Source organism: Cannabis sativa, chromosome 9, assembly GCF_029168945.1.
Source record: "Cannabis sativa cultivar Pink pepper isolate KNU-18-1 chromosome 9, ASM2916894v1, whole genome shotgun sequence".
Classification (NCBI taxonomy): Eukaryota; Viridiplantae; Streptophyta; class Magnoliopsida; order Rosales; family Cannabaceae; genus Cannabis; species Cannabis sativa.
Genome location: NC_083609.1, coordinates 59,685,303 through 59,711,042, shown reverse-complemented (window position 1 = coordinate 59,711,042; position 25,740 = coordinate 59,685,303). Strand labels below are relative to the sequence as shown.

Below are 25,740 nucleotides of genomic sequence, written 5' to 3'. Positions count from 1 at the left end.
AAAGAAAAAAGAGAGCCAAAATTGACTAAAAAATATATAAAAAAGACAAAAAAAAACTTTTTGAAGTTTCAATAAGTAAAATAGAAAAAAAAATTAATAAAAGTATAAAAGTAAAATGTTTTTGTCAAATTAAAAATGTAATGTTTGAAAAAAAATGTAGTATTTGGTGTAAATTTTTTAAATAAAAAGAAACTCTAAAATATAAGTGTAAAATAAATTAAAAAATAAATAAAACTAATTAAGCTAAAATCAAAAACATAAAATATGGGATTGGATAATAAGTTTATAAAAATATGGCATATCAAATACCATAAAAAATCTTAAATGTGAAGAAATGCCATAGAAGAGTGGCAAACCTAAAAATGCCATATTTTTCTAACTTTATTATGAAATCCCATATTTCATGTAATTTTCACAAAATCTATTAATAAAAGGGATTTTTTCATTAATATACAATATAGGTAAATTAATTACAATTATAACGTTAATGTGGCATAGCAACACAAATACCGTCCTCCCCATTATGAATGCCGTCAATTCACCCAGGCGAGCGTGCACCAAAATCAATTCACCCAGGCGAGCGTGCACCAAAATCCAACAAATAGTTTCATTAATTTCATTTTATTTTTCTTTTTGGTAAATATAAAGTTTTCACTAAAATCTAAAAAAAAAATTCTGTTTTGTTTTGTTTTTTTTTTTGTTTGAGCGTCTTTCTTTTTAATTTTTTTTTGGCTGAATTCTTTCTTTTTTATTCATTTATATACATAGATATATATTATTGGAAAATCTATAATGTACTGATGCATCTCTATGTGTTTTAGTATCGTAAATAATTTTTAGTCAATTTTTTTCTTATGGTAATGTATATTATAGTTATTTAAGACATTTTGCAAAATTTTAAAAAATTCGAAAAAGTTTAACACGCCGAAAACAGGGTTCAAACAGTGTGTTGCACGTGTGACTATTTTATTTTATACGCATGTAAAATAAACTGTTTGAATATTACTTTTTATATTGTAATTTTTTTTGAATTTCTTAAAATTTTGTAGGATATCTTAAATAACTATAACGTACATGAATATGAAAAAAAAATAGATTAAGTTTTTTTTTTTGGATGCCGAAATAAGTAGAGAATGCATCAGTACATCCATTTTAAGGGGGTATATTGTATAATCACCATATATTATTTTTACACTTCAAAATAACTTTTTTTTTTGTATTTCTACGGAAATTCACATAGCAACCCACATAGCAACTAATGAAACAACTTAAATCACAACCAAAATCTACATAGCAACCCACATAGAAACTACTGGAGCAACTACTGAAACAACCTAAACCATAAATTTGAAAGAAGAAAAAAAATTAAAAAAATAGTATATGAGATAATTCCCCATTTTGTAATTAGTTTCTACAATAAAGTTAAAGGTTACTAAAAATGTATCTTAATAATATTAAGATACTATAATATAATTTGCAAAGCAAAATACTAAAATATTATTTTGAAATAACTAATTACTAAAACAAATACTATAATATATATAATATATTTAATCACTTATTTTATAACTTATTTATTTATTTTGATTTATTAAATATGTTTAAAAATAGCATAAATGTTACTAAAAAAATGTAACATAAAGTGTAATAAATAATAAGAATAAATATAATTAAAATGTAACTAAAATTTATATGAGATAAATAAAATTAAGAGGTTTTTTCATTTTTACATTTTAAAACAGTTTTTTTTTTTTTTTTTTTTGCATTTTTACGGAATTCTACGTAAGAACCCCTATTGCAACTAACAGAGCAACCTAAATCGCAACCAAAATCCGTATAGCAATCCACATAGAAACCACCAGAGAAACAACTTTAGAAACCCAAATCGTAAATTTATAAAAAAAAAAAAAGTTAAAAAATAGTATATAAGGTAATTTCCCTAAACTTAATCTAAAACTAAAATTAATTAAAAAAGTCTTAAAAATATGCATTATTTGTAATGAATTTAAACTAATTTATAAAACTTATATGTGCACTAGTTCCTTAAATAAAATTAAGGTAACATAAATGTTGTTACATAAAAAAGAAAAATAAAGTAACTTAACAGTATCTTAAATAACATAATATAATACACAAATAAACATATAATTTTAAAGGTAACCAATTTAAAAATTAAAAGATATACATATGAGATATTTTTATTTTAAAGTAGATTATTTTATAAAAAGTAACCGATTGGTATTTTATTGACATTCAAAAGATGTGCATTATTAATAATGAATTTAAACTAACTTGTAAAAATTAAAGTAGCAAAAGTGTTGCTACATAAAAAAATTTTGAAAAAAATGACTTAAATGTATCTTAAGCCAAATTGCAACTAAACTAACTTGTATGTTACGTCCTATATTTTTCTTTCAATGAAGTATGTTACGTTTTACTTAGCCTAATATTTTTATTTTTTTTTTGAAACAGAGCCTAATAATTTATTGGCAATGAATTTTGTATATGCTTATATATTTTTGTGAATTAAATTGTCACTTGTGGGTATATTTATATATTTTTGGGAATTAAATAGCCACTAACAAATAGTATAGTCATTTCAAAAATACATATATAGAAAGAAAATAAAAAACCAATAAAGATATATATGAGGTAGGTGTGAGATTTCAAATACTACATATGAAAAAAAATGTTATTAAATATGTATAAAAGGCAACACTACTACAATGTTAGCCTTTAGAGGCAGTTTTTTCAACCCCATTTATAAAAAGGGAAGCTAAAGGGTGTGAAAATACCCGCTATGTTCGAAATTGACATTTAGAGGCGGTTTTTTGATAAAAACCGTAGGTATAAAATTGCATTATACCATTTAGAGGCGGTTGGAAATTAAATTTTATTTTTTTTTTCTGAAATACCCTATGCCGTCGGTTCCTTCATAGAAACCGACGGTATAGGGTACACGAAAACCTGACACGTGTACCCTATGCCGTCGGTTCCTATGAAGGAACCGACGCCATAGGGTCGATCTCTGAATAACCCTATGGCTTCGTCTTCCTCCTTCATTTCACTCAGCCATTTCCCCACCCAGCAAAAACCAGAGAGCAAAACCTCCAGCCCAAACCCTCGCCGACCCACCTTCTCCCCACCTTATCTCCCTCATTTCTCAACCATTTCAGCCCATTTTTTTTTTAAATCCTCCATTTTCGATACTAAATAACATACACCTAAAAAGTTTTGATTTTTTAGCCTCTAAAAGTGTCATCCGAACCCAAATAGTAAACTTTGGGTGTGAAATCCAGCCACCCATTTTTGTTGAGAAATTGTTCAATCTCAACCTCGTTTAAGGTATAAATATTGCTTCTATTCTTATTGTATTATGTATATTGTTTTATTTTTTGTTTTTGTAAATTATTATTTGAGTTTTTTTTATTTTATTAGTAATATTATTGTGTTTTATGTGTATAGTGTCGGGATTTTTTACGGTGGTCGTCGGATTGCGGTTATTAGGTAATAATTTATACCTCAATGTATAGTATATATATGTATTTGTATATTTTATTGAATATTTCTATATAATGTGTGTATATATTGTGTGTGTGTGTGTATATTTTTTATGAAAATAAATTTTGTAATTGTATTTTATATATTTTTTGCAATATATATTTATTGTGAATAAAATGACATTGGAGGGATTTCATTAGTTTAGAAATAAAAATTTTAAAATGGAATTAGTGTGTGATATAATTTTATTTTTTTGAGATAATAGTGTGAGATATAATTGATTATATATATGTATGTATAATTTAGTAACTAAGTAACTTGTTACAATTTTTTATAACTAGTTATAAGTTATGAAATAATTAATTTTGTAATTTCGTTGTATTTCTTTATATTATAGGGGTTCGGCATAATTTTGTGTGTAGCGTATTTGGGCTTGCAATTATAGGTATATACTTTTACTAACTTTTTCTTAATATATAATTAATTATCAATGCATGTTAGTTGAGTTTGAATATCTTAAATATTCATCCGTAGTGAAGTAGGTTCTGCGAATACATGTACTGCGGTCGGATGGGTGGATTAATTTTGTATTGTTTATCTGTTTTGTTTATTATTTTAGGCACTTGTAAAATTTTTGGGAACGTCCAATTACAGCCGTTATGCTGCCGAAATTTCGGTAGAATTAGGATAAATCTTACTAAAACCATTCATAATATAGTTAATTATAACATAGTAATAAGAAGTTAGGTCACATAAAAAATAATAATATTCACATTTATGAAAACTTTTTAATTTTACCAACATTATAATCAACTAAACAACCTAATAACATGAACTAATGTAAAACGAAAATTTGAGTAATTTTTAGATTAATATGAATAAATTGTGTGAGAGACTTAGTTAGTTACATTGTGTAATTAGTAACTAGATATAATTAGTTACTAAATAAATTAACAAAATAAACATATAAAATCCTTCTTTTTTTATTTTTTTTTTCTTTCATTTGAGAGGTTCAATGTGGATTTTTATTTTTCAAAGAAAATAAAGAGCAAAAGTTAATTAAAAGGGGAAAATATTAGTTAATACCTTTATTGCTTTACCAAAAATTTTTCCCCTCAATTTTATTTATTAAAAATATTTAACATTTTAATAACATTCTAATCAACAAAACAACCTAATAATATGAACTAATCTAAAACGAGAATTTAAGTAATTTATAAATTAATATGAATAAATTGTGAGGAACTTAGTTAGTTACATTGTGTAATTAGTAACTAGCTATAAGTAGTTACTAAATACTGAATTTTTTTGGATATGATTTTTGTTATGGATAAATCATGGATGCGTGAGGAGAGAGACACACTGCGATTTCAAGTAGGGTTCGATGCATTTTTAGAGTTTGCCTTAAAGAATTCTACAAATCACGATCGTATTCATTGTCCGTGTGTAGATTGTTGTAATGTATCTAAAGGGAATATTACAATGATTAAGGACCATGTGTATTTACGAGGTTTCAATAGAAGTTATACTAATTGGTATTACCATGGCGAACATTTACCTAATGATCCATATCCATTAGGAAAGCGGGGGGTAGATGATATCGAGGGTAATGAGTTCGATGATTATTCATTGGACTTGCTTAACGAAGCACAGGAGGAATTTCTTAATGATCCTGAGAAATTCGATAATTTTCTTAGTGATGCTAATAAACCTCTGTTCGATGGTTGTAAAAAACTAAGATTACCAACAATGGTAAAGTTTTACAACATAAAAGCAGAAAATAGAGTGAGCGATAAATGTTTTACTCAATTTTTAGCTGCTTTTAAAGATATCTTACCATTTGCCAACTGCTTTCCGGAATCTACTTATGAAGTGAAAAAAACGTTAAATTCTATAGGATTGAAGTATGAAAAAATTCATGCATGTCCGAACGATTGCATTTTATATCGTAAGGAATATGCAGACATGAATTATTGCCCGACTTGCGGTTTATCCCGCCATAAAGTAAACAAGAGTAAGGAGAATAGGAAACTTATCCCCCAAAAAGTGATGTGGTACATGCCTTTGATTCCGCGACTGAAACGATTATATCGTAGTGCAGAACATTCTGAAAATTTGATTTGGCATGAGACCAAGAGAGTGAAAGATGGAAAACTTAGACATCCTGCAGATTCCCAAGCTTGGAAAAAAGTGAACTACATAAACCCCGAATTCAAATCAACCAAGACACATTCGTCTCGGTACGTACGGATGGAGTAAATCCACATAGATCTCTAAGTAGTCGTCATAGTTCATGGCCTCGTCTTCCTAGTTATGTACAATCTTCCTCCTTGGTTAGTGATGAAGAGGAAATTTAACATGCTTTCTTTAATGATATCAGGCCCGCAACAACCTGGACATAATATCGATGTATATTTGGAACCATTGATTGACGATTTAATAGAATTGTATGAGAACGGGGTTCGTGTCTATGATGGTTTTAAAAAGAATTTTTTAATCCGAAAGCCGTGTTGTTGTGGACCGTCGGTGATTTCCACCTTATAGTAATTTATCGGGCTTAAGCACAAAAGGTTACGAAGGTTGTCCGATTTGTTGCACTAACACATCGGCTCGTCGCTTGGCAAATGGACACAAGATGTGTTATATGGGTCACAGACGGTACTTGCCTGCAAATCATCCTGATAGACGGAAGAAGAAAGCATTCGATGGTACTGAAGAGGGTGATATGGCTCCTTTGCCACTGTCTGGGGAACAAATTCTCCAACAAGTTCAACTTGTAGATTTTAAGTATGGAAAGACGCAAAAAAATAAAAAAAACTAATGGTTGTTTTCAAAGAAAGTCAATCTTCTTTCGTCTTCCATATTGGAAAAGTCTACTAGTTCGACATTGTTTGGATGTCATGCATATTGAAAAAAATGTGTGTGAGAGTATTATTGGTACCTTACTTGATATTCCCGGCAAAACTAAGGACGGTCTAAATAGTCGTTTAGATCTCGTTGAAATGGGTATACGACAATCTACGGCTTTGAGAAGAAAGGTGAACGTTTATATTTGCCTCCTGCTTGTTTCACTTTATCCAAAAAAGAGAAACAAACAGTTTGCAAATCACTTGCAAATATGAAAGTACCCGATGGTTACTCGTCTAACATCAAAAACTTGGTGAATGAGACTGAATTGAAACTAATGGGTCTGAAATCACATGATTGTCATGCGTTAATGCAACATCTACTTCCAATTGCCATTAGATCAGTCTTGCCAAAAAATGTTCGAGAGTGTTTGACACATGTTTGCATTTTCTTTAATAGGCTGTGCGGGAAGGAATTAGAATTGGATAAGTTAGATGCATTACATGAACATGTAGTCAAAACATTGTGCAACCTGGAAAAGTTTTTTCTGCCATCTTTTTTCGACATCATGATCCATTTAATGGTTCATCTAGTGAGAGAAGCAAGGTTGTGTGGGCCGGTGTGGGCGAGATGGATGTATCCATTTGAAAGAAATATGAAGGTACTTAAAAGTTATGTGCGTAACCACTATCGGCCAGAAGCATGTATGGTTGAGTGCTACATATCTGAAGAGGCCGTGGAATTTTGTTCAGAGTACATGGCTGGAGTTGAGGCAATAGGAATTAGCAAACCAAGAACTGACCCAGATGATGTTGATAGAGGATTAAGGGGCAAAGGGACAATGGTGACAGTGTCCAAGCTTGAACTAGATCAAGCTCAATTAGTCGTGATGAACAATAACGCAGAGGTTCAACCATATATAACGTAAGTACCTTTTGTTTGATTAACATTACTTAAGTCACGATGAACAATAACTTGATTTATCTTACTTGTTTTACGGTGACCATATGGAGGCTGTTACAATCAATGGTTCCAAGAAATCAAAAAAATAAACAAAAATGGGTTGCAGACCAACATCGTCAAACTTTCATTGGGTGGTTAAGGAATACCATTATAGCAAAGTTGAACGAACCGAATCATGGAGTATCTGATGTGTTGAGTCGTATTGCCCTTGGACCAACTTTTGCGGTTGCAAAGCATGAAGCGTACATTGTAAGGGGTAAACGTTTTCATACAAAGTCAAGAGATGATGCTCGAGAGGTTCAAAATAGTGGTATACGTATCGTCGCAGAAACTATGCACTTTGCAAGTGCAAAAGATAGAAACCCTGTTTTAGGTACTATGACGTATTACGGGGTCATTGAAGAAATATGGGAGCTCAATTATTTTGCGTTCCGAATTCCACTTTTAAGTGTTCTTGGGTTGACAACAACGTTGGAGTAAAAACCGACGAGCTTGGTTTTACTTTGGTTGATTTAAGTAAGAGAGGAAGCAAGAATGATCCATTCATCATGGCTAGCCAAGCGGCTCAAGTTTTTTACATTTCGATCCGCTAATGATAAATGGTCTATTGTTTTATCGACACCGCAGAGGAGGTTCTTAGAGGCGAAGAGGATGAGGAGAATGCCGACTTATGTTACGATGACTTCATTGTTGGACAACCAATTCATGAGCAACTCATGGGAAGTGAGCGTCACATTGAGGAAGACGACGCCGAATACATTAGAAACGATATCAATGAGGGAATATGGGTCAATTGTGATTCAGCAAACATAAACAAAAAAAGAAAAGAAAACGTGTCTAATTGGTAACTTGATATATAGCTTACTTTATATTGTGGTTGTGAATGGTCCTGAATACTTAACAATTTGTTTATGCTTTTAATATTTCATATACACTACTTGTTATATATGTAGCTAACTTTGAAGTTTGTTTGTTAATGGTGTAGACATGGCGAACTCGAATCGGGATCCGATTCGGGAGCGTAAAATGAGTGTCCAACCACAATACCTACACGAGGGCCGACGCAAATGAATGAAATATCCAAACTAATGGATCGGGGCAAAAGAGTGGCCCTCGAAGTTAATGATAAAGGTCAATACTGTGGAAAAAGCTACGCGAAGCTCGTATCCACTCGGGAGTCGGATGTCGGCGGACAATAGGGTTGGCTTATAAAAATTGGAAAGAAGTCAACCGGACTACGAAAAATAAAGTTTGGAAAGACATTCGGGTAAGCTATTATTTGTTAGAATTTTGATTTGTTTTTCTATTACTCCAAATGTTGACTCTAACCGTGTTTGTTTTCCTTCAAAATAGACGGGGTTCATTGTGCCGACACCTTCAAACATGATTGTCTCATCCTAGCCGGGAAGTTAATGAAAGACTTCAAGAATAGGATGACAAAAGACAGCATAATGCCCGCGTTGAAATAGAATGATGCGGGACGGCGGCACAAGTCCCCGAAAAGCACCCGGAGATCGACGCCGCCGATTGGTGCAAATTTGTTGAAAGTAGACTAACTCCCGAATTTACGGTACGCTAATTATATTAACACTAAGATAAACTCTTAAATACAAGTACATGTATCTAATGTATTTTTTTGGCATTGTAGGAATTGAGTAAGGTGCAACGTGAACGTTCCTCAAAATTCAATCCAGACATCGAAGTGGTCGGAGTGGAATGGTGAACGTACGGGAAGCTGTGGTAAGTAATACTAAAAATTTAATGTGCTATAATGTGCTATACAATTTAATTGGTACTCATTTCATTGTTATAACGTTATGTAGAAAAAGGACCTCGAAGTTGCAGATCCTCCCCGCCACCGTGTTTGGATTAAATCTCGCACCAAGAGTAGAAAACTTGTCACTGATTACGACAAGGAAATTGCCGAGAAGATAGTAAGTATATATTAATCCTTAATTGAGTTCTACTCATGAGTTAGTGTATATAATTCATATACTAATTGCTTGAATATATGCGTGCATTAGGCTCAATTAGAGGAGAAGCTTAGTCAGGGACAAATTCAGGTCCAGGGCCAAAACGATATCCTCACGCAGCGCTCGGGACACCGCAGCATCCCGGACGTGTCGTGGCCGCCGGGTATGCTATTACTTCAAATGTTATTTATTTAGTTACACAAATGAAATCGTTGCTAATTTGCATTTTATGATTTGTAGGTTCCTGACCAGGGCATCTCAACTGTTCGGCAGGAAGAAAAGGGAAGTGTCTGATGTTGTGGCTCGGCAAGCGAAGGAGATTGAACAATTAAAAGCCGAAGTCCAATCCCTTAAGCAGCAGAGGAACGCTGCCGAACAAGAGGAAGAAGGAGAGGTGGCTGGTGAGGCGTATGTTCCACAACCATACGCTCCTCAGGATGAGGTACAACCACAAATTTATGCTGAAGAGTTCATTTCCCTCAACGACCAAGGTATCCTATAAAATTTTGATGACCATGCGGCCCTTAATCAGCAAGTACATCTCTGCTCTGACAACATCGACAATATTGTGGCCCGAGGGTATTTGTACGAGCATGTGGGTAAGATCAAAGTTCACTGCCAGGATTACGATGATTCACATGCTCGGATCATGGTTTCGGAAATCCTGCAAGAGGACGCTGAAATCCCAGTCCCAATTGAAGAGTTCAGATATGTTAGGGACGTGTACCAGATGTTCCTTCCTTGGCCTAAACACTTAATTTTAACAACCGAGGTAACTTCTCAACTGAAATTAATTATTAATGATTAGTGGAGTTTGAATATCTTCAATATTCATCCGTAGTGAAGTAGGTTCTGCGAATATATGTGCTGCGGTGGGATGGATGAACAAACTACTGTTATATATGTGTTATTTGTCGTTATACAGCCATGTTCAAAATTTTTGGGATCATTCAATTACAACCGTTATGCTGCCGAAATTTCGGTAGAATTTAAATAAAATTTGATATATATATATTATGTTCTGTTTTGTTTAGGGTCCACTCGCTCAACCGCCCTCAAGACGTGATGCGTCAAAGGGGAAAGCTCCGATGCTTTCTCCACAAAGCCGTGGTGCACGGGAAGATGAGTTGTTCACGGAAGAGAAGATGGCGTTGATCCCTAATTCGCTAAAATGGATGATTCATGAATTCCTAAGGCTCAAAGATAAACGTGATATAATCACAATTTCTGTCCCCCGAGGATTCATTGCACCGCGTACCCAGATCATTTTATCTGGAGAGGATTTGCAGCAGGTTGCTACGTGTAACTACATCGGCAACCAGGGAATGCTGTTTGGAATGATGTATACTCTTCTTTAATCTAATTAACCTTATATCAAATTATAGTTAAATTATTATAAGGCACTAACACTTTTTTTTGGCAGGCACATATGGGAGAGCATCAACGGTCTGAGAAAATTTTTCAAGTTTTACGACCCAGAGCTTCTCACAGTGCATGGGATCAGCGATGAAGAACTTGAGTCAGTCTTTTGACGATGCGGCAAGACGATTGGCTAATTGGTTATCATTAATGAACAGCAACCACCAAATGTTCTTTATTCCTTGGAATATCGGGTAAACTTTATTAAATTCTTTAGTGCTAATTGTTCATTTCTATATTATGTCTTCAAATTATTTTTATACTATCTTACTTATATTCCAATATAATTTTCTAGGATGCATTGGACGCTAGTGGTGGTTGCGCCAAAGAAAATTATCCATTTAAACCCTCTAAAAGGCCGCCCAATTCCCGAAGAAATAGAACAAATGATCGGAAGGTAATTATTTAATGACTTCTTATGTAACGAATTTAAATTAACTAACGAATTGAAATGCTAATATAATTTTCCCAAACAGGGCATTCATGTATATAGGGGACGCACATCAGTATCTTGGCCCGTGGCAAGGAATTTCACAAGCAAACTGTCCAAGACAACCTAAAAGCCAAGAATGCGGTTTTTATGTTTTGAAATATATCACTGACATCGTCGCACGTGCCAACCCCAACCGTTACATAGAAGATCAAAAAGCTGTAAGTTTTAATTATTGATCATAGTATATAAATTTTATAATAACAAATATATAATATACATATACATAAACTAATATAAATTTTTAATTTTTTTAACAGTTTGGGGGTAACAAGCAATACGATCCAAAAACAGAAATTTTACCACTACAGCGAAAGTGGATCGAACAATTGATGGCGGTGATTCACGGTGACGATTGAGGTTCAAAGGTCGAAGAATTTTTCTTCATTATGTAATTTTTATAGATTAACTTGTAATTAGATTTATTAACTTATTAATATTTTTAACTAATTTTACATGTTTGTGTAATATTTAATTATTTTTATGAAATCAAATTATGTTTTTACCCAAATTTAATTACTATTTAATTTAAAATGTAATTAATATATAATTAAATTAAATAAATATGTAATTTAAAATTTAAATAAATATGTAATTTAAATTAAATAAAATAATATATAAATTAATAAATATAAAATTAAAATAATATAATTAAATTAAAAAAAAAATGAAAAAAACTGAAATCTGAGGAGTTTTGGCGTCGGTTCCTACGCCACATATGGCGTCGGTTATTGGCTAGGAACCGACGCCATATATACCCCTATGGCGTCGGTTCCTAGCTAATAACCGACGCCATAGGGGTATATATGGCGTCGGTTCAAATAAACCCTTTAGCGTCGCCCTGATAGGCGTCGGTAGCGAATTTCGCGAAAACCGACGCCTAAAGGGCTTAAAAACCGCCTCTAAAGGGTGTTTTTGTAGTAGTGCAAAGAAATAACTTATTAGATTAAGTAAGGTATATTTGATATTAAGATAGAAAAAAAGGTATGATATGTAAAAATCCATTCTACTCACAAAAATAAAGTTATTTTTGTAAATAATTTCCAAATTTAGGTGCCTCATCAAAATTTCCCTAATATAAAAGGTAAACAAAAAGTCCCTCTTCTTAAACCAAAATCCAGATCTGATCATACACGCCTAGGGTTTCAAACTTTCAATATTTTTATTCATTAAATTGATTTCATGTTTATTAGTTTATTGAAATTAAATCTAAATTTAGATTATACCAACCATTTTCTTTAATTATTTCAAAATTAAATTAGGATGCATATAAATTGTCTATTTAATATTATTATAAAGAATTTCTCTTTTTTCTCTTTTTTCTTTTTTTTTTTTTATAAAAACAGAATTGACGTTAATTTTAAATTAAGTAACTAATGCTATATTTATTATTTAATTGATATATAATTTCATTTGATTTTTTTTAGATAACACTTATTAATATTTGTACCTGCATAAAGGAAAGGGCGCGGTACAAAACAATATCTTTTTTTTTACTTTGTTAATTATGTAATTAATAACAATGATAGAATATATATCTATGTCTTGTTGAATAAGTTACGTTTAAAATTTAAATGAATATGCAATAATTAATTATATATACATAATCAGCCGCACCAAGCTACAGGGTTTCTCTTCTCTTCTATTCTTCTTAGGGGTTCTAGATTTTCAATCTATCTTACTATCTGATCATACACGGTTAGGGTTTTTGTGATCTTCTCAATCTATAGAAAGAGACAATGAATCCTCTAACCCTAGTTAAAAGAATTCAGAACATTAATGCGAAAGAGATTAGTTTAAAGATTTCTAAAGAGGCGTCATGGCACGCCAACTACAAAGACTCTGCCTATGTCTACGTCGGAGGCATTCCCTTAATTCGATCTTACCGAAGGCGATCTTCTTGCAGTGTTTGCTCAGTAAGTACAACTGTTGGTGTACTTTTCATTTTGTTTTCAATTTTTGCATTTTATTAATAGATTTTGCTGTATAGGTATGGAGAAATTGTGGACGTAAATCTTGTTAGAGACAAGGTTAGTATTAGATATTTAGGCCCAATTACTTAAGCCCATTTGTTTATTGGGCTGCCTATCTTTTATATATATGTATATTCTTAGTAAATAAGCTAATGAAAACATAAGTCATTTTCAGACTTTTCCTCTTCATTCGAGCAGAGAGATTTTCCTCTCAAAATATTCTAATATGGTATCAGAGATATACCTTCTTTTTCCATAAAACCCTAGCCGCCCCTTCTCCATCTTCTCTTCTCTTCCCACTCCATTCTTTCGTACCGCCATTCTTGCTGCCCACTCCATTGCTGAACCAACCAGCTACAAAATGGCAGCTAAAGACCCAAAATGGAAAAAAGCCATGGACACTGAAACTGATGCTCTTGAAGCCAACGATACATGGATCGCTGTCCCCCTTCCTGATGGACATCATGCCATTAGTTGCAAATGGGTATACAGAATCAAATACAATGCTGATGGCACTGTTGAAAGACTCAAAGCTCGCTTAGTAGCCAAAGGCTACAACCAACAAGAAGGTATTGATTACTTTCACACCTTTGCCCCCGTTGCAAAGTTCAATACATAGAAATTACTGCTTGCTATTGCAGCCATTAACAATTGGTCTTTGTACCAACTTGATATCAATAAAGCCTTTCTACATGGCGATTTACATGAAATTGTATACATGACACTCCCAAAGGGATATAAACCTAAAGGAGACATCCCTCCAAATGTTGTTTGTAAGCTAAACAAAATTCTTTATGGCTTGAAACAAGCCTCTAGACAATGGTTTACCAAACTTAGCAATTATCTTTTATCCACTGGATTTACTCAATCCCTTTCAGATCCCACATTATTCATTAAAAATCACAAAGGCACTTTTCTTGCTCTTTTAATATATGTGGATGATATAGTAGTTACCTCAAATGATGACAATGCTGTTCTTTCCTTTAAACAACTCAACTCTGTGTTTCAACTTAAGGATCTTGGCCCTTTGCGATATTTTTTGGGCTTGGAAATTGGTCGATCTCCCTTTGGGATTTTTGTATTCCAAAGACCATTCACCCTACAACTTTTAACTGACACAGGTTATTTAGGAGCTGCCCCTGCTTCTACCCCAATGGAACCCAATGTTCGGCTCTCATCCGATATTGGGGAACCATTAGAAAACCCAAAAACCTATCGCAGCATCATAGGTAAACTCATTTACCTAACCATTACTCGCCCTGATATCTCTTTTGCTGTAAACAAACTAAGTCAATTTTTATCTAATCCGAGAGCTCCTCATCTTGATGCAGCTCATAGAATTTTACGATATCTCAAAGGCACTTCTGGCCAAGGGCTTTTCTTTAAATCTGTCTCTTCTGTAAAATTGTCTGCTTATGCTGAAACTAACATGTCCAATTCAGATTTTTATCTTAAGATTTTTTCAGATGCTGATTGGGCCTCATGCAGTGACATTCGAAGGTCCACTTCTGGCTACTGTGTCTTCCTTGGCGACTCCCTAATCTCTTCGAAATCAAAAAAGCAGTCTACCGTCTCTCGTTCTTCCGCTGAGGCAGAATATCGGGCAATGGCCAATGCCACTTGCGAGATCACTTGGTTGTTAGCTCTTCTTCGGGACTTCGGCATTTACAACAAATATCCCGCCATTCTTTATTGCGATAATACATCTGCCATTCACATCTCCGAGAACCCCTTCTTCCACGAAAGAACGAAGCACATCGAAATTGACTGTCATGTTGTCCGAGAGAAGGTCCACGAAGGCACATTGAAGCTAATACATGTCACTACCAAAAACAACATAGCGGATATTTTTACAAAACCCATTTTTCTCTCTTATTTTCATACACTTGTAACCAAGATGAACTTAAGAAACTTATATAGTTCATCTTAAAGGGAGGGTATTAGATATTTAGGCCCAATTACTTAAGCCCGTTTGTTTATTGGGCTGCATATCTTTTTTTTTATATATATATATATATATACTAGCAAAAAATTACGTGCGAGGCACGTATATTAAATTTTATGTTAATTTAAAGTTATACAATTAAAAATTAAAAAAAATATATATATTATTAGTTATTAGGTGAGATTATTATTATGTGTATAGGAATAAATCACAAATTAATTAATCTTATAATCTTAGCTTTAATCAAATAAGGTTCTAGATATATGAACAATAAATAATCACGTAAAAATTAAAAATAATTATTTGAATAAAGAATTCAATATACACAGTTATATATATGAATCTCATTAATCAAAAATAATTATTCAATATATGAACAATAATTTGTCACGCTATATGTTTCCCAATAAAGAAATCCACCTCGTCATAGTCAAAAATAAATAATACATGTAATACAGATCTTTGTAATGGAGTACCTAAAAGAAACAAAACTTTTGTTACTATAATCGGAAAAGGTTTAAGTGAACTAAATAATGACTAAGAAGATCTAAATTACAAAATGAAAATAACATGTCTATATGAGTATGATTTTTTTGCTATATGAGCATGATTGATCTAAAAGAAAATAGATAAACCTATAAATATATAAATATACTTAATATTAATTTTGACAAAGAAACAATTCAATTATAAACAATTCTAAATATCAGCTTGACAATTTCAACACACTAATTACTCATTAAATAACCATAATGTATACATCATGATAATTTTATTTTATTTGATATCAAATGATAGAGATTATTGAGGTTTTCAGCCATGGAAAACACACTATGATCAAAAAGTAATGCTCATTAATTGTATATTTCAAAGAAACCCTAATTTCCATGAATGTCCCTAATAAAATATAAACATTAAAGTTGTAAATTAAAAAAAAAATAACAAAATTCCAGTTAATATAAGAAATAGAACAAATTGAAGATTTATACAATACTGGAATTTGAACTCTTAGAGGCCATTAGCGAAGGGGCGAAACTCGTTAGATCCCTAGTAGAACACTACCTTAATGGTCTGAACACAAAAATTATAGAAATCAAAATATGAATAAATTAGCATCATCAACAAAAAGAAAATTAAAGAAAAAAGACTTAATAATTACGTGACAAATAATTATTAATTGAATTAAAAAAATTAAGATTATAAGATTAATTCAAATTATTGTTCATATATTGATTCTAGAAAGAGTAAGAAAAAGAAACATCATTTCTTTGTGCCCAAACTCTTTCGGATTTTACAAACTTTTTGATATTAACAAAATTGTTGCTTTAACTTTTCATCACACTGGAAACATATTGTTTTAGCTCTATTAGACAACCATATTTCCCTTCTAAAAAGTTATTTTTTTTATAATTGAAAGATGTGATGTTTGAGTAATTACATGTATCGTGTAATTGAAGATTAGATGTTCAGTAATTTACATGTTGTGTAATTGGAGATTTGATGTTGAGTCATTTTTTTTTGTTTTTATTTAATGATGTTTCTTATTTTTTTTTTTTTTTTGATTTAATTTTAAGGAGATTTATTTTATTTTTATTTTATTATATATAAATAAAAAGTCACCCATGAATTTCTCATAGACTATTTTATTTTTAAGATAAATAAAATGTCACCCACAAATTTCTCATAAACCAAGAATTCGGTTATATAGGCACACTTTATATAGAATAGATATATATGGGAAATTATAGTAAATGGCCCCAAATCATAGGAGTATGTTAGTTTATGTCCTCTTTTCAAAAAAATATAGCAAATGACCCTAAATCATAAGACTATGTTAGTAAATGTCCTTATTTCAATTTTTTTTTATTATTTTTCTAGAATTAGAACCAAATTATTTAAACATTATGGTATATCTATATTAGTTTTGTTAAAATCTTTTTTATTTTAAAGTTATGTCAATTTTTTTAATTTTTTATGAGTTATTTTGGGTTGTTGGTATATAAATTTTGTTGTACGGTATATTTCTATTTTGTTGTATGGTATATTATTATTCTTAGATGATATTTATTTTTTATTATGATATGTATAATAGTGGTATATAATTTTATTAGCATAATAAAAATATTTTAATGTACCATGCTACATATATTTAATTATTATTTTTATATTTTTTGATTGTATGATTATTTATTTTAAATAATATTTAATTAATTTTTATTTTATTATATACAATGGTCATGGTATATATATTTTAATTGTGGTATATAATTTGGTTAGTATAGTATACATACATATATATATATGTGTTAGTAATTTATATTTTTTTTATTATTATTTTTTGTATATATGTTTTGGTGTATGGTATATGTATTTTTTGTTATACGGTATATAATTTTTTTTAAATAATATTTAAGTTTTATTTTCTATTGTACTTTTGTTGACATGATATATAATTTTATTAGCATCCTATATATTTTTATTTTTATTTGTTGTTATTATTATATATATTTTTATTGTAAGGTATATATTTTATGTTATATGGTATATAAGTTTTATTGTATAGTATATCATTTTATTTTAGATAATGCATGCTTAGTTTTTATTTTAGTATACATAAAGGTGATATATAATTTTTTTTTAATATGATATATATAATTTTTTTTAATAATATTATATTATTATGTTTTATTTTTTATTGTAGGTATATACGTTTTATTGTATGGTATATGATTTTTATTGTCTATAATATATTATTTATATTTAATATGATATTTAGTTTCTATTTTATTGTATATAAATTTTTTGGTATGTATTCATATTTTAATGGTGATATATATAATTTTGCTAGCATGATATATATATTTTGAGTATTAATTTAGTATTGTTGTAATTTCTTTGTGGTATATAATTTTATTACTACGGTATATTAATTTTCTGTACTACGATATATCTAATACTGCTGTATATATTTAAATGATCTAATATATTTATTTATTTTTGTTATAATATAATAATATGCAATACTAAAAAAATTATGTAACTTAATTTTGTTATTATATATATTTTTTAAAAAATATGTGATAAATCTATTTTTATAATTTTTATTAGCTAATTTATTAGATTTGGCAATTTTCTTAATTTTTTTAAAAAGTGGACATTTACTAACTTAGTTACTAAATTTAGGGCCATTTTGCATCTAAACCCTATATATACCCTTATGTTGTACAGTAAATAACCTAATGAAAACATAAGTCATTTTCAGACTTTTCCTCTTCATTTGAACAGGGAGATTTCTTTCTCAAAATATTCTAATAGTTAGTGGAAAATCAAAAGGGTTTGGTTTCGTTGCTTACGAGGACCAGAGAAGTACAAATCTTGCTGTTGGTTCGTTTTTTGTCTCCCACCATTTGTTTTTTTTTTTTTGAAAACTTGTATGCATTTTGTGTGTTCTTTGTTTGTGTTTGGAGGTGTCTAATAATATGGTTTTGAATTTTCAGATAATTTAAATGGAGCAAAGATTTTAGGGCAAACTATTAGGGTTGATCATGTTATTAAGTCCTATTAGATTACTTAACAATTAGTTTGTTAGTCGGTTATTTCTGTTAAGGCATATTGTTAGAATTTAGTTAATTGGGTTGTAACTGTGAGCCAAGTCTACCTTGTTGTATTGCCTATATAAGGCTCTATTCTGTAACAAACAGATTCATTCAATACAATCACACTAGAACAAAGTATTTGCTCTGTATTTTTCTCTCTGATTTCTTGTTCTCTCACATGGTATCAGACGTAACTTTGCCATCGTCCATGGCTAGACCTTCAACAAGATCTCAGAATGGTATTCCACCACCTACTATAGATCACCCCTCATCGGACAATCCCGATGTTACTTCCGCCCCTGCAACTGGTCCCGTTGCTAATCCTCCTCAGATCGATTCAAGATCCAGATCTCACAACATCACCGACAACAACGTTAATGCCTCTGATCATCAATCTCCAAGAAACGAAGCGATACCATAACTAATCGCAGGTCCTCTGATCGCACCACCATCGATGACGCCTCAAGCCCTTTCTTCCTCAGCTCCGGTGATCATCATGGGCTGGTCCTCGTGTCCACCGTTCTCACTGGAGTCAACTACCAATCCTGGAAGCGTGGCATCATGATGACGCTTGCTGCGAAGAACAAAATTTCGTTCATTGATGGCTCCATCCCACGGCCTGAATCTGGTAACACTCTTCTCCCATCTTGGTTGCGTTGTAACAATATGGTGATGTCCTGGTTAGTCAATTCTGTTTCACCTGAAATCGCTCAAAGTATTATGTACTTTGATCAAGCCACCGATATGTGGCAAGATATAGCTGAAAGGTTCAATGAGGGCAATGGACCCCGTGTTTTCCAGCTTCAAACCCAGCTAACTCGTCTCCAACAAGGTGACAATTCCGTCACCTCTTATTTTACGAAACTCAAATCCATATGGGATGAGGTGAAAGAATTTCAGCCTAATACTACATGTTCTTGTGGTGCAATGAAGATATTTCTTGACTATTACAATCGAAACCAAGTCTTGCAATTTCTCACTGGCTTGAACGAGTCATATGCCTCGGTTCGAGCCCAAATTTTGTTAAATGAACCACTACCGAACCTCTCTCGAGTCTTTGCTATGATAGTTCAAGAAGAGCGTCAACGCACTCTCGGATCTTCAGAAAACCCACCTCTTGCCTCTTCGGTTCGCCCACCATCTACTAATCCTCCAAGAAGTAAAAAACCCCGGCCTTCTTGTTCTCACTGTGGCAAACCAGGTCACCTTGTGGATAAATGTTTTTTCCTCCATGGTTTCCCACCTGGTTATGGGGACAAAAAGAAGGTTGATAAAGGAAAGGCTCCAGCCAATCACACCTCCTCTACACCGAATGCAAATCACACAACATCCCCCAATATCCCTGCTGATCTTACATCACAATGTCAACAATTAATATCCCTCCTCAGCCAGCAGCTCAGCCAAGCAACTCCATCTGCTGAAAATACACTAGCTGCTTCGAATATGGCCGGTAATATCATCTCTCAATTTTCTTTTGATTGGATTCTTGATAGTGGTGCCACCCACCATATGTGTTCAAATATATCTTGTTTTACATCTTTCAATAACACATCTTTTTCTAAACATGTAGTTTTACCTACTGGTGGGTTGGTACAAGTCACAAAATGTGGCACAATTTGCATCAATAACTCTCTTGTTTTGCATAATGTACTATATGTACCTCACTTCCGAATCAACCTCCTGTCTATCAATGATTTAGTTTCTAATACACCCTACAATGTCCTTTTTAAAACTAATTCATGTATTATACAGGATCCTTCCCGGAAGGTGGTGATTGGGATAGCTAAGAAACATGACAAATTGTACCTCCTATCTCAAGACAAACCACTTGCTGCTGCCTCTAGTCAATCTTCTTTCGATTTATATACATCAAATGTAAACCAATGGCACAATCACCTTGGTCATCCATCATTGTATATTTCGAATTTTATAAAATAAAAAGATTGACAATTCTTTCATTCCCAATTCTAATACTTTTTGTCATATATGTCATTTAGCTAAACAAAAGAGACTCCCTTTTGTCTCAAATAATAATTTTGCAATGACAAATTTTGACTTAGTTCACATGGATATATGGGGACCATTCCAAATAATAAGTATAGAAGGTTATAGGTATTTTTTGACCATTGTTGATGATCATTCCCGCTTTACATGGACTTATATGCTAAAAGCAAAATCGGATGTTAAAACTATCATACCAGATTTTTTTAACATGATTTGCACTCAATTTTCCACCTCCATTAAGGCTGTCAGATCCGACAATGCCAAGGAATTAAATCTTACTTCGTTTTATGTCTCAAAGGGCATAATTCACTATCACTCATGTGTTGAAAAACCACAACAAAATTCTTTGGTTGAAAGAAAACATCAACACATACTAAACGTTGCTCGAGCTTTAAGCTTTCAATCCCATTTACCATTGACTTACTAGTCTTATCTCATATCTACGACCACTTATCTCATCAACCGAACCCCTTGTAAACTTCTCAAAGGTCTTACATCCTTTGAAACTCTTTATAGAAAAAGTCCCAACTATGAACACCTTCGATCCTTTGGTTGCTTGGCATATGGATCCACTTTAGAATCCAAACGCCATAAATTCTCTCCTAGAAGTCGGGCATCTATATTCATTGGCTACCCTATGGGAATGAAAGCTTACACCCTTTTAGACATTGAATCCAAACAAGTTTATATTTCCCGCGATGTTGTGTTTCATGAACACATTTTCCCTTTTTCTACCATCACCTCACCTCAGGAAATAGACACTTTTTTCTCCCCATCCGTGTTACCAAACCAGCAACAAGTAACACAAAACCAGCCAACCGCTGAAATACAAACAATAGCTGCTGATGCAGCCAACAAAAAACCAGCTGATGCAGTCTATTTCCATACTGCTACAGCCCCTACAGTGGCCACTGATGCCACAAACAACATACCTCTTGCTGCACAAAAATTACCTACTGCCACTATGCATACTGATGCAACAAACACAACTATTGATGATGCAACAAAAACACCTACTGCTACATCTCCACTCACGGCTACTGATATAGCCGACACACCACATATAATTCCCAATCCAAGTATCACAAAAACTCATCACAAGGTAGCTACCAAAAATCCAAGTATCACTACCACAAAAAAGGTCGCACTCTCACTAAACCACCACACTTAAAAGACTATGTTTGTCATGCCTCTTCCACAGCCTATCCAATTGAATCTTTTTTATCATATATAAAACTGAATTCTCACTTTCGTGCCGCTGTCTTAGATGCATACACACATAGTGAACCAAAAAATTATGAAGAGGTATCTCAATTCAAACATTGGCTTCATGCCATGGATTGTGAGACTCAAGCTCTTGAAAAAAATAAAACTTGGATTATAACCAAGCTACCCCCTGGCCATAAAGCCATCGGTTGCAAATGGGTATACAAACTTAAATACAATGAAGCTGGTGAAGTTGTGAGGTTTAAAGCCCGGCTAGTTGCTAAAGGCTTTAACCAAAGAGAAGGAATTGATTTCTCTCAAACTTATGCACCCGTTGCAAAGTTTAATACTCTGAAAATCTTCCTTGCACTCGCTGCCATAAACAATTGGACCATTCACCAATTAGATATCAATAATGCCTTTCTTCATGGAGATCTTCATGAAGAAGTATACATGAAGATACCTCCTGGATACAATGCTCCTCCAAACACTGTTTGCAAGCTCAATAAGAGCATTTATGGGCTTAAACAAGCCTCGCGACAATGGTACGCCAAACTTAGTGCTACCCTCATAAAGGATGGCTTTCAACAATCCCAATCTGACAATTCCTTATTCATTAAACGCACTTCCTCCTTTTTTATGGTTGTCCTTGTGTATGTTGATGACATGATTATTGCTAGCAACAGTGTTAGTGCAATAACCAACTTCAAACACAACTTAGACATTCAATTCAAGTTAAAAGACCTTGGCAAACTTCGGTTTTTCCTTGGCCTTGAAGTTGGCCGAACTAAAGACGGAATATTCATTTCCCAAAGACATTTCACTTTGCAATTATTAAATGACACCGGGTACACCGGCACCAAGCCTGCCTCTACCCCCATGGATGTCAACTTGAAACTTAGCAAAGACAAAGGGACCCCTTTACCCGACCCCACTCTCTATCAAAGTCTAATTGGTAAGCTTATCTACCTTACCATTACTAGACCCGACATTTCTTATGCCGTGAATCACCTTAGTCAGTTTTTGGCTTGTCCTCGGCTCCCTCACTTACATGCCACACATCGCATATTGCAATATCTCAAAAAAAAAAAAAAACTCCTGGTCAACGGTTATTTTTTCCTTCTCATGCAGTCCCCACCCTCACAGCATATGCAGAAACTAGCTTATCTCCAGCAAATGTTCAAGTTTCTTTCTTTGCTGATGCCGATTGGGGTAGCTGCCAAGATACTAGACGTTCAATCTCTGGATATTGCATCTTTCTTGGCAAATCTTTGGTTTCATGGAAATCAAAAAAACAACAGGTAGTCTCCTGCTCCTCTGCTGAAGCCGAACACCGGGCTATGGCCAATGCAACCTCTGAACTCACATGGCTCCTTGCTTTACTCAAAGATTTTGGCGTCTCCCATACTACACCAGCCAACATGTATTGTGACAACACTGCTGCCATCCACATCAGTGAGAATCCAGTTTATCATGAACGGACAAAACATGTGGAAATAGATTGTCACTTCATACGCGAAAAAGTTCAGCAAGGATCTCTCAAACTTCTTCATGTGCCTTCTCAACAGAACTTAGTCGACATCTTCACCAAGCCTTTACTTCCAAATCAGTTTTCGACCTTAGTCTCCAAGATGGGTGTACTTGACATTTACACTTCATCTTGAGGGGGCTATTAGATTACTTAACAATTAGTTTGTTAGTCGGTTATTTCTGTTAAGGCATATCGTTAGAATTTAGTTAATTGGGTTGTAACTGTGAGCCAAGTCTACCTTGGTGTATTGCCTATATAAGGCTCTATTCTGTAACAAACATATTCATTCAATACAATCACACTAGAACAGAGTATTTGCTCTGTATTTTTTTCTCTGATTTCTTGTTCTCTCACAAGTACCAAAAGAAAGAAGAAGAGACTGAGCAAAAGAAGAGGAAAATGTACACGAGGAGCGGAATGCAAATTTAAAAGACTATTAAGATCGATTGATCTATGCAAATGACTATAACAACAGATTCTCAATAGAATTATATATTCTCTATTAAGCATTTATATATATATTTCTTTAGAGAATATCAATAATAATTCATGTACACCTAAAAACACAGCTAATGAGATTCAAGATCTTTAATTATATTAGTCTAAAAACCAGACCATGAATATATATAATAAGAATTAATGACAAATACATTCAAATTGAAATAAGACTAACAATATTTAATTATATTAGGCTGTTCAAAGCAATCCTATATACCCAAGGTTTATGATAAAAGAAAATTATTATTTATCTATATATATTATGGTACACATTATATTGAAAATGACCAGTTCATTCAACGTCCTATATTGAAGCTAGCTAGAAATATTGTAAGTATGTTTAAATTCTTGCAAAATCAAAGAAGTTAAGCTCTCAAAATTTATTTGAACATGAAATACATATACATAAAAACGTATTTTAAAAACATGAAATACTATAATACTTCATATTATTAGTGAGTACTCTTCTATTATTTTCTATCTTACATGGCAATAAAAAAAATTTTTGCTAAGATACATGACCAACAAAAAAGTTGTTTTGGAACATTAAACCATGTTAAATTTTTGTTAAATAAATGCTATGTGTATAAAATAAATAAGTATACTATACATGAAAAAATTGTGCTTTACGAAATTTATTAAAAGTATACTATACAACAACCTCTACTCTTTTAAAGGATTTAATATTATTTTATCTGATCTAATAATATCAAGTTGATCTAAATCTTGTTTGTAGCATTGTTAGTTATAGTCGGTTATTCTGTTAAACTCTTTTTGACAGTTAGTTATATCGGTTAGTAACATGTTATACACTAAATAGCTTTATGTCATTCATTGTAACTGAAATTCAGTTTAAGCACCAAACTGTAAATAAATTACTATTATATTCAATAAACGAGATATAATGCTCATGTTTTCTTTGCACTTTCTCTTCAAGCATGGTTTGTAGTGTTCTTGGATCAATGTTGTTGATTGTATAGGAATCGATTATTCTTAACAAATTGGTATCAGAGCTGGACGGGTTCTTGAGTTTCAAAGAAGCACGCTTAGCGTGGTTATGCGTGAAGAACATCCAGAACAACAATGAAAAATGCAAAGTTCAATTTGGAAAAAGTTTACAGGAAAGAACGATTTCGAGTTATGGAGGGTGAAGATGAAAGCTTTGTTAGTGCAGCAAGGGATTCAAGAAGCTTTGCTTGGTAAAGACAACATCAAGGAAAAGACAGTGAAGGAGAAGACTGAAATTCTAGAGAAGGCACACAATGCCATTATTCTCTGTCTTTGTGACAAAGTACTGAGAGAAGTGTCGAAGGAGATACAGCTACTGGCGAATGGAAGAATCATGAAAGTCTATACATGACAAAGTCCCTTACTAGTCGACTGTTCTTGAAACAAAAGTTGTATGCTTTTAAAATACAATATAGGAAATCTGTTGAATATCATATGGATGATTTCAACAAGATAATTCTTAATCTTGAATATATAGGCATCAAGATTGAAAATGAAGATCAGACCATAATTGTCTTGAATTCTTTACCTTCAGACAGGTATGAAGACTTTGTTGATACGATGATATTTGGAAGAGATTCTTTGCCATCGAAGGAACTACAGAGTGCTTTGATGTCCAAAGAGTTGAAGAAGAAACAAGAACTAAAGGAGGATAACTCTGCATATGGCCTACTGGGATCTTGAGGAATATTTGATTAAAGAGAGAACAAGAACCATGGAAGCTTGAACAAAGGAAAATATATGTCAAAGTACAAGAAAAGGTGTTACATTTGTCATAAGACTTCA

At 32.5% G+C, this 25,740-nt stretch overlaps 1 pseudogene; it reads left to right on the top strand.

Annotated features, from left to right (window-relative positions):
- The first annotated feature begins 12,932 nt into the window (after window positions 1-12,932).
- LOC133031547 (zinc finger CCCH domain-containing protein 25-like) lies at window positions 12,933-19,128 on the top strand (annotated as a pseudogene).
- The last annotated feature ends 6,612 nt before the right edge of the window (window positions 19,129-25,740 follow it).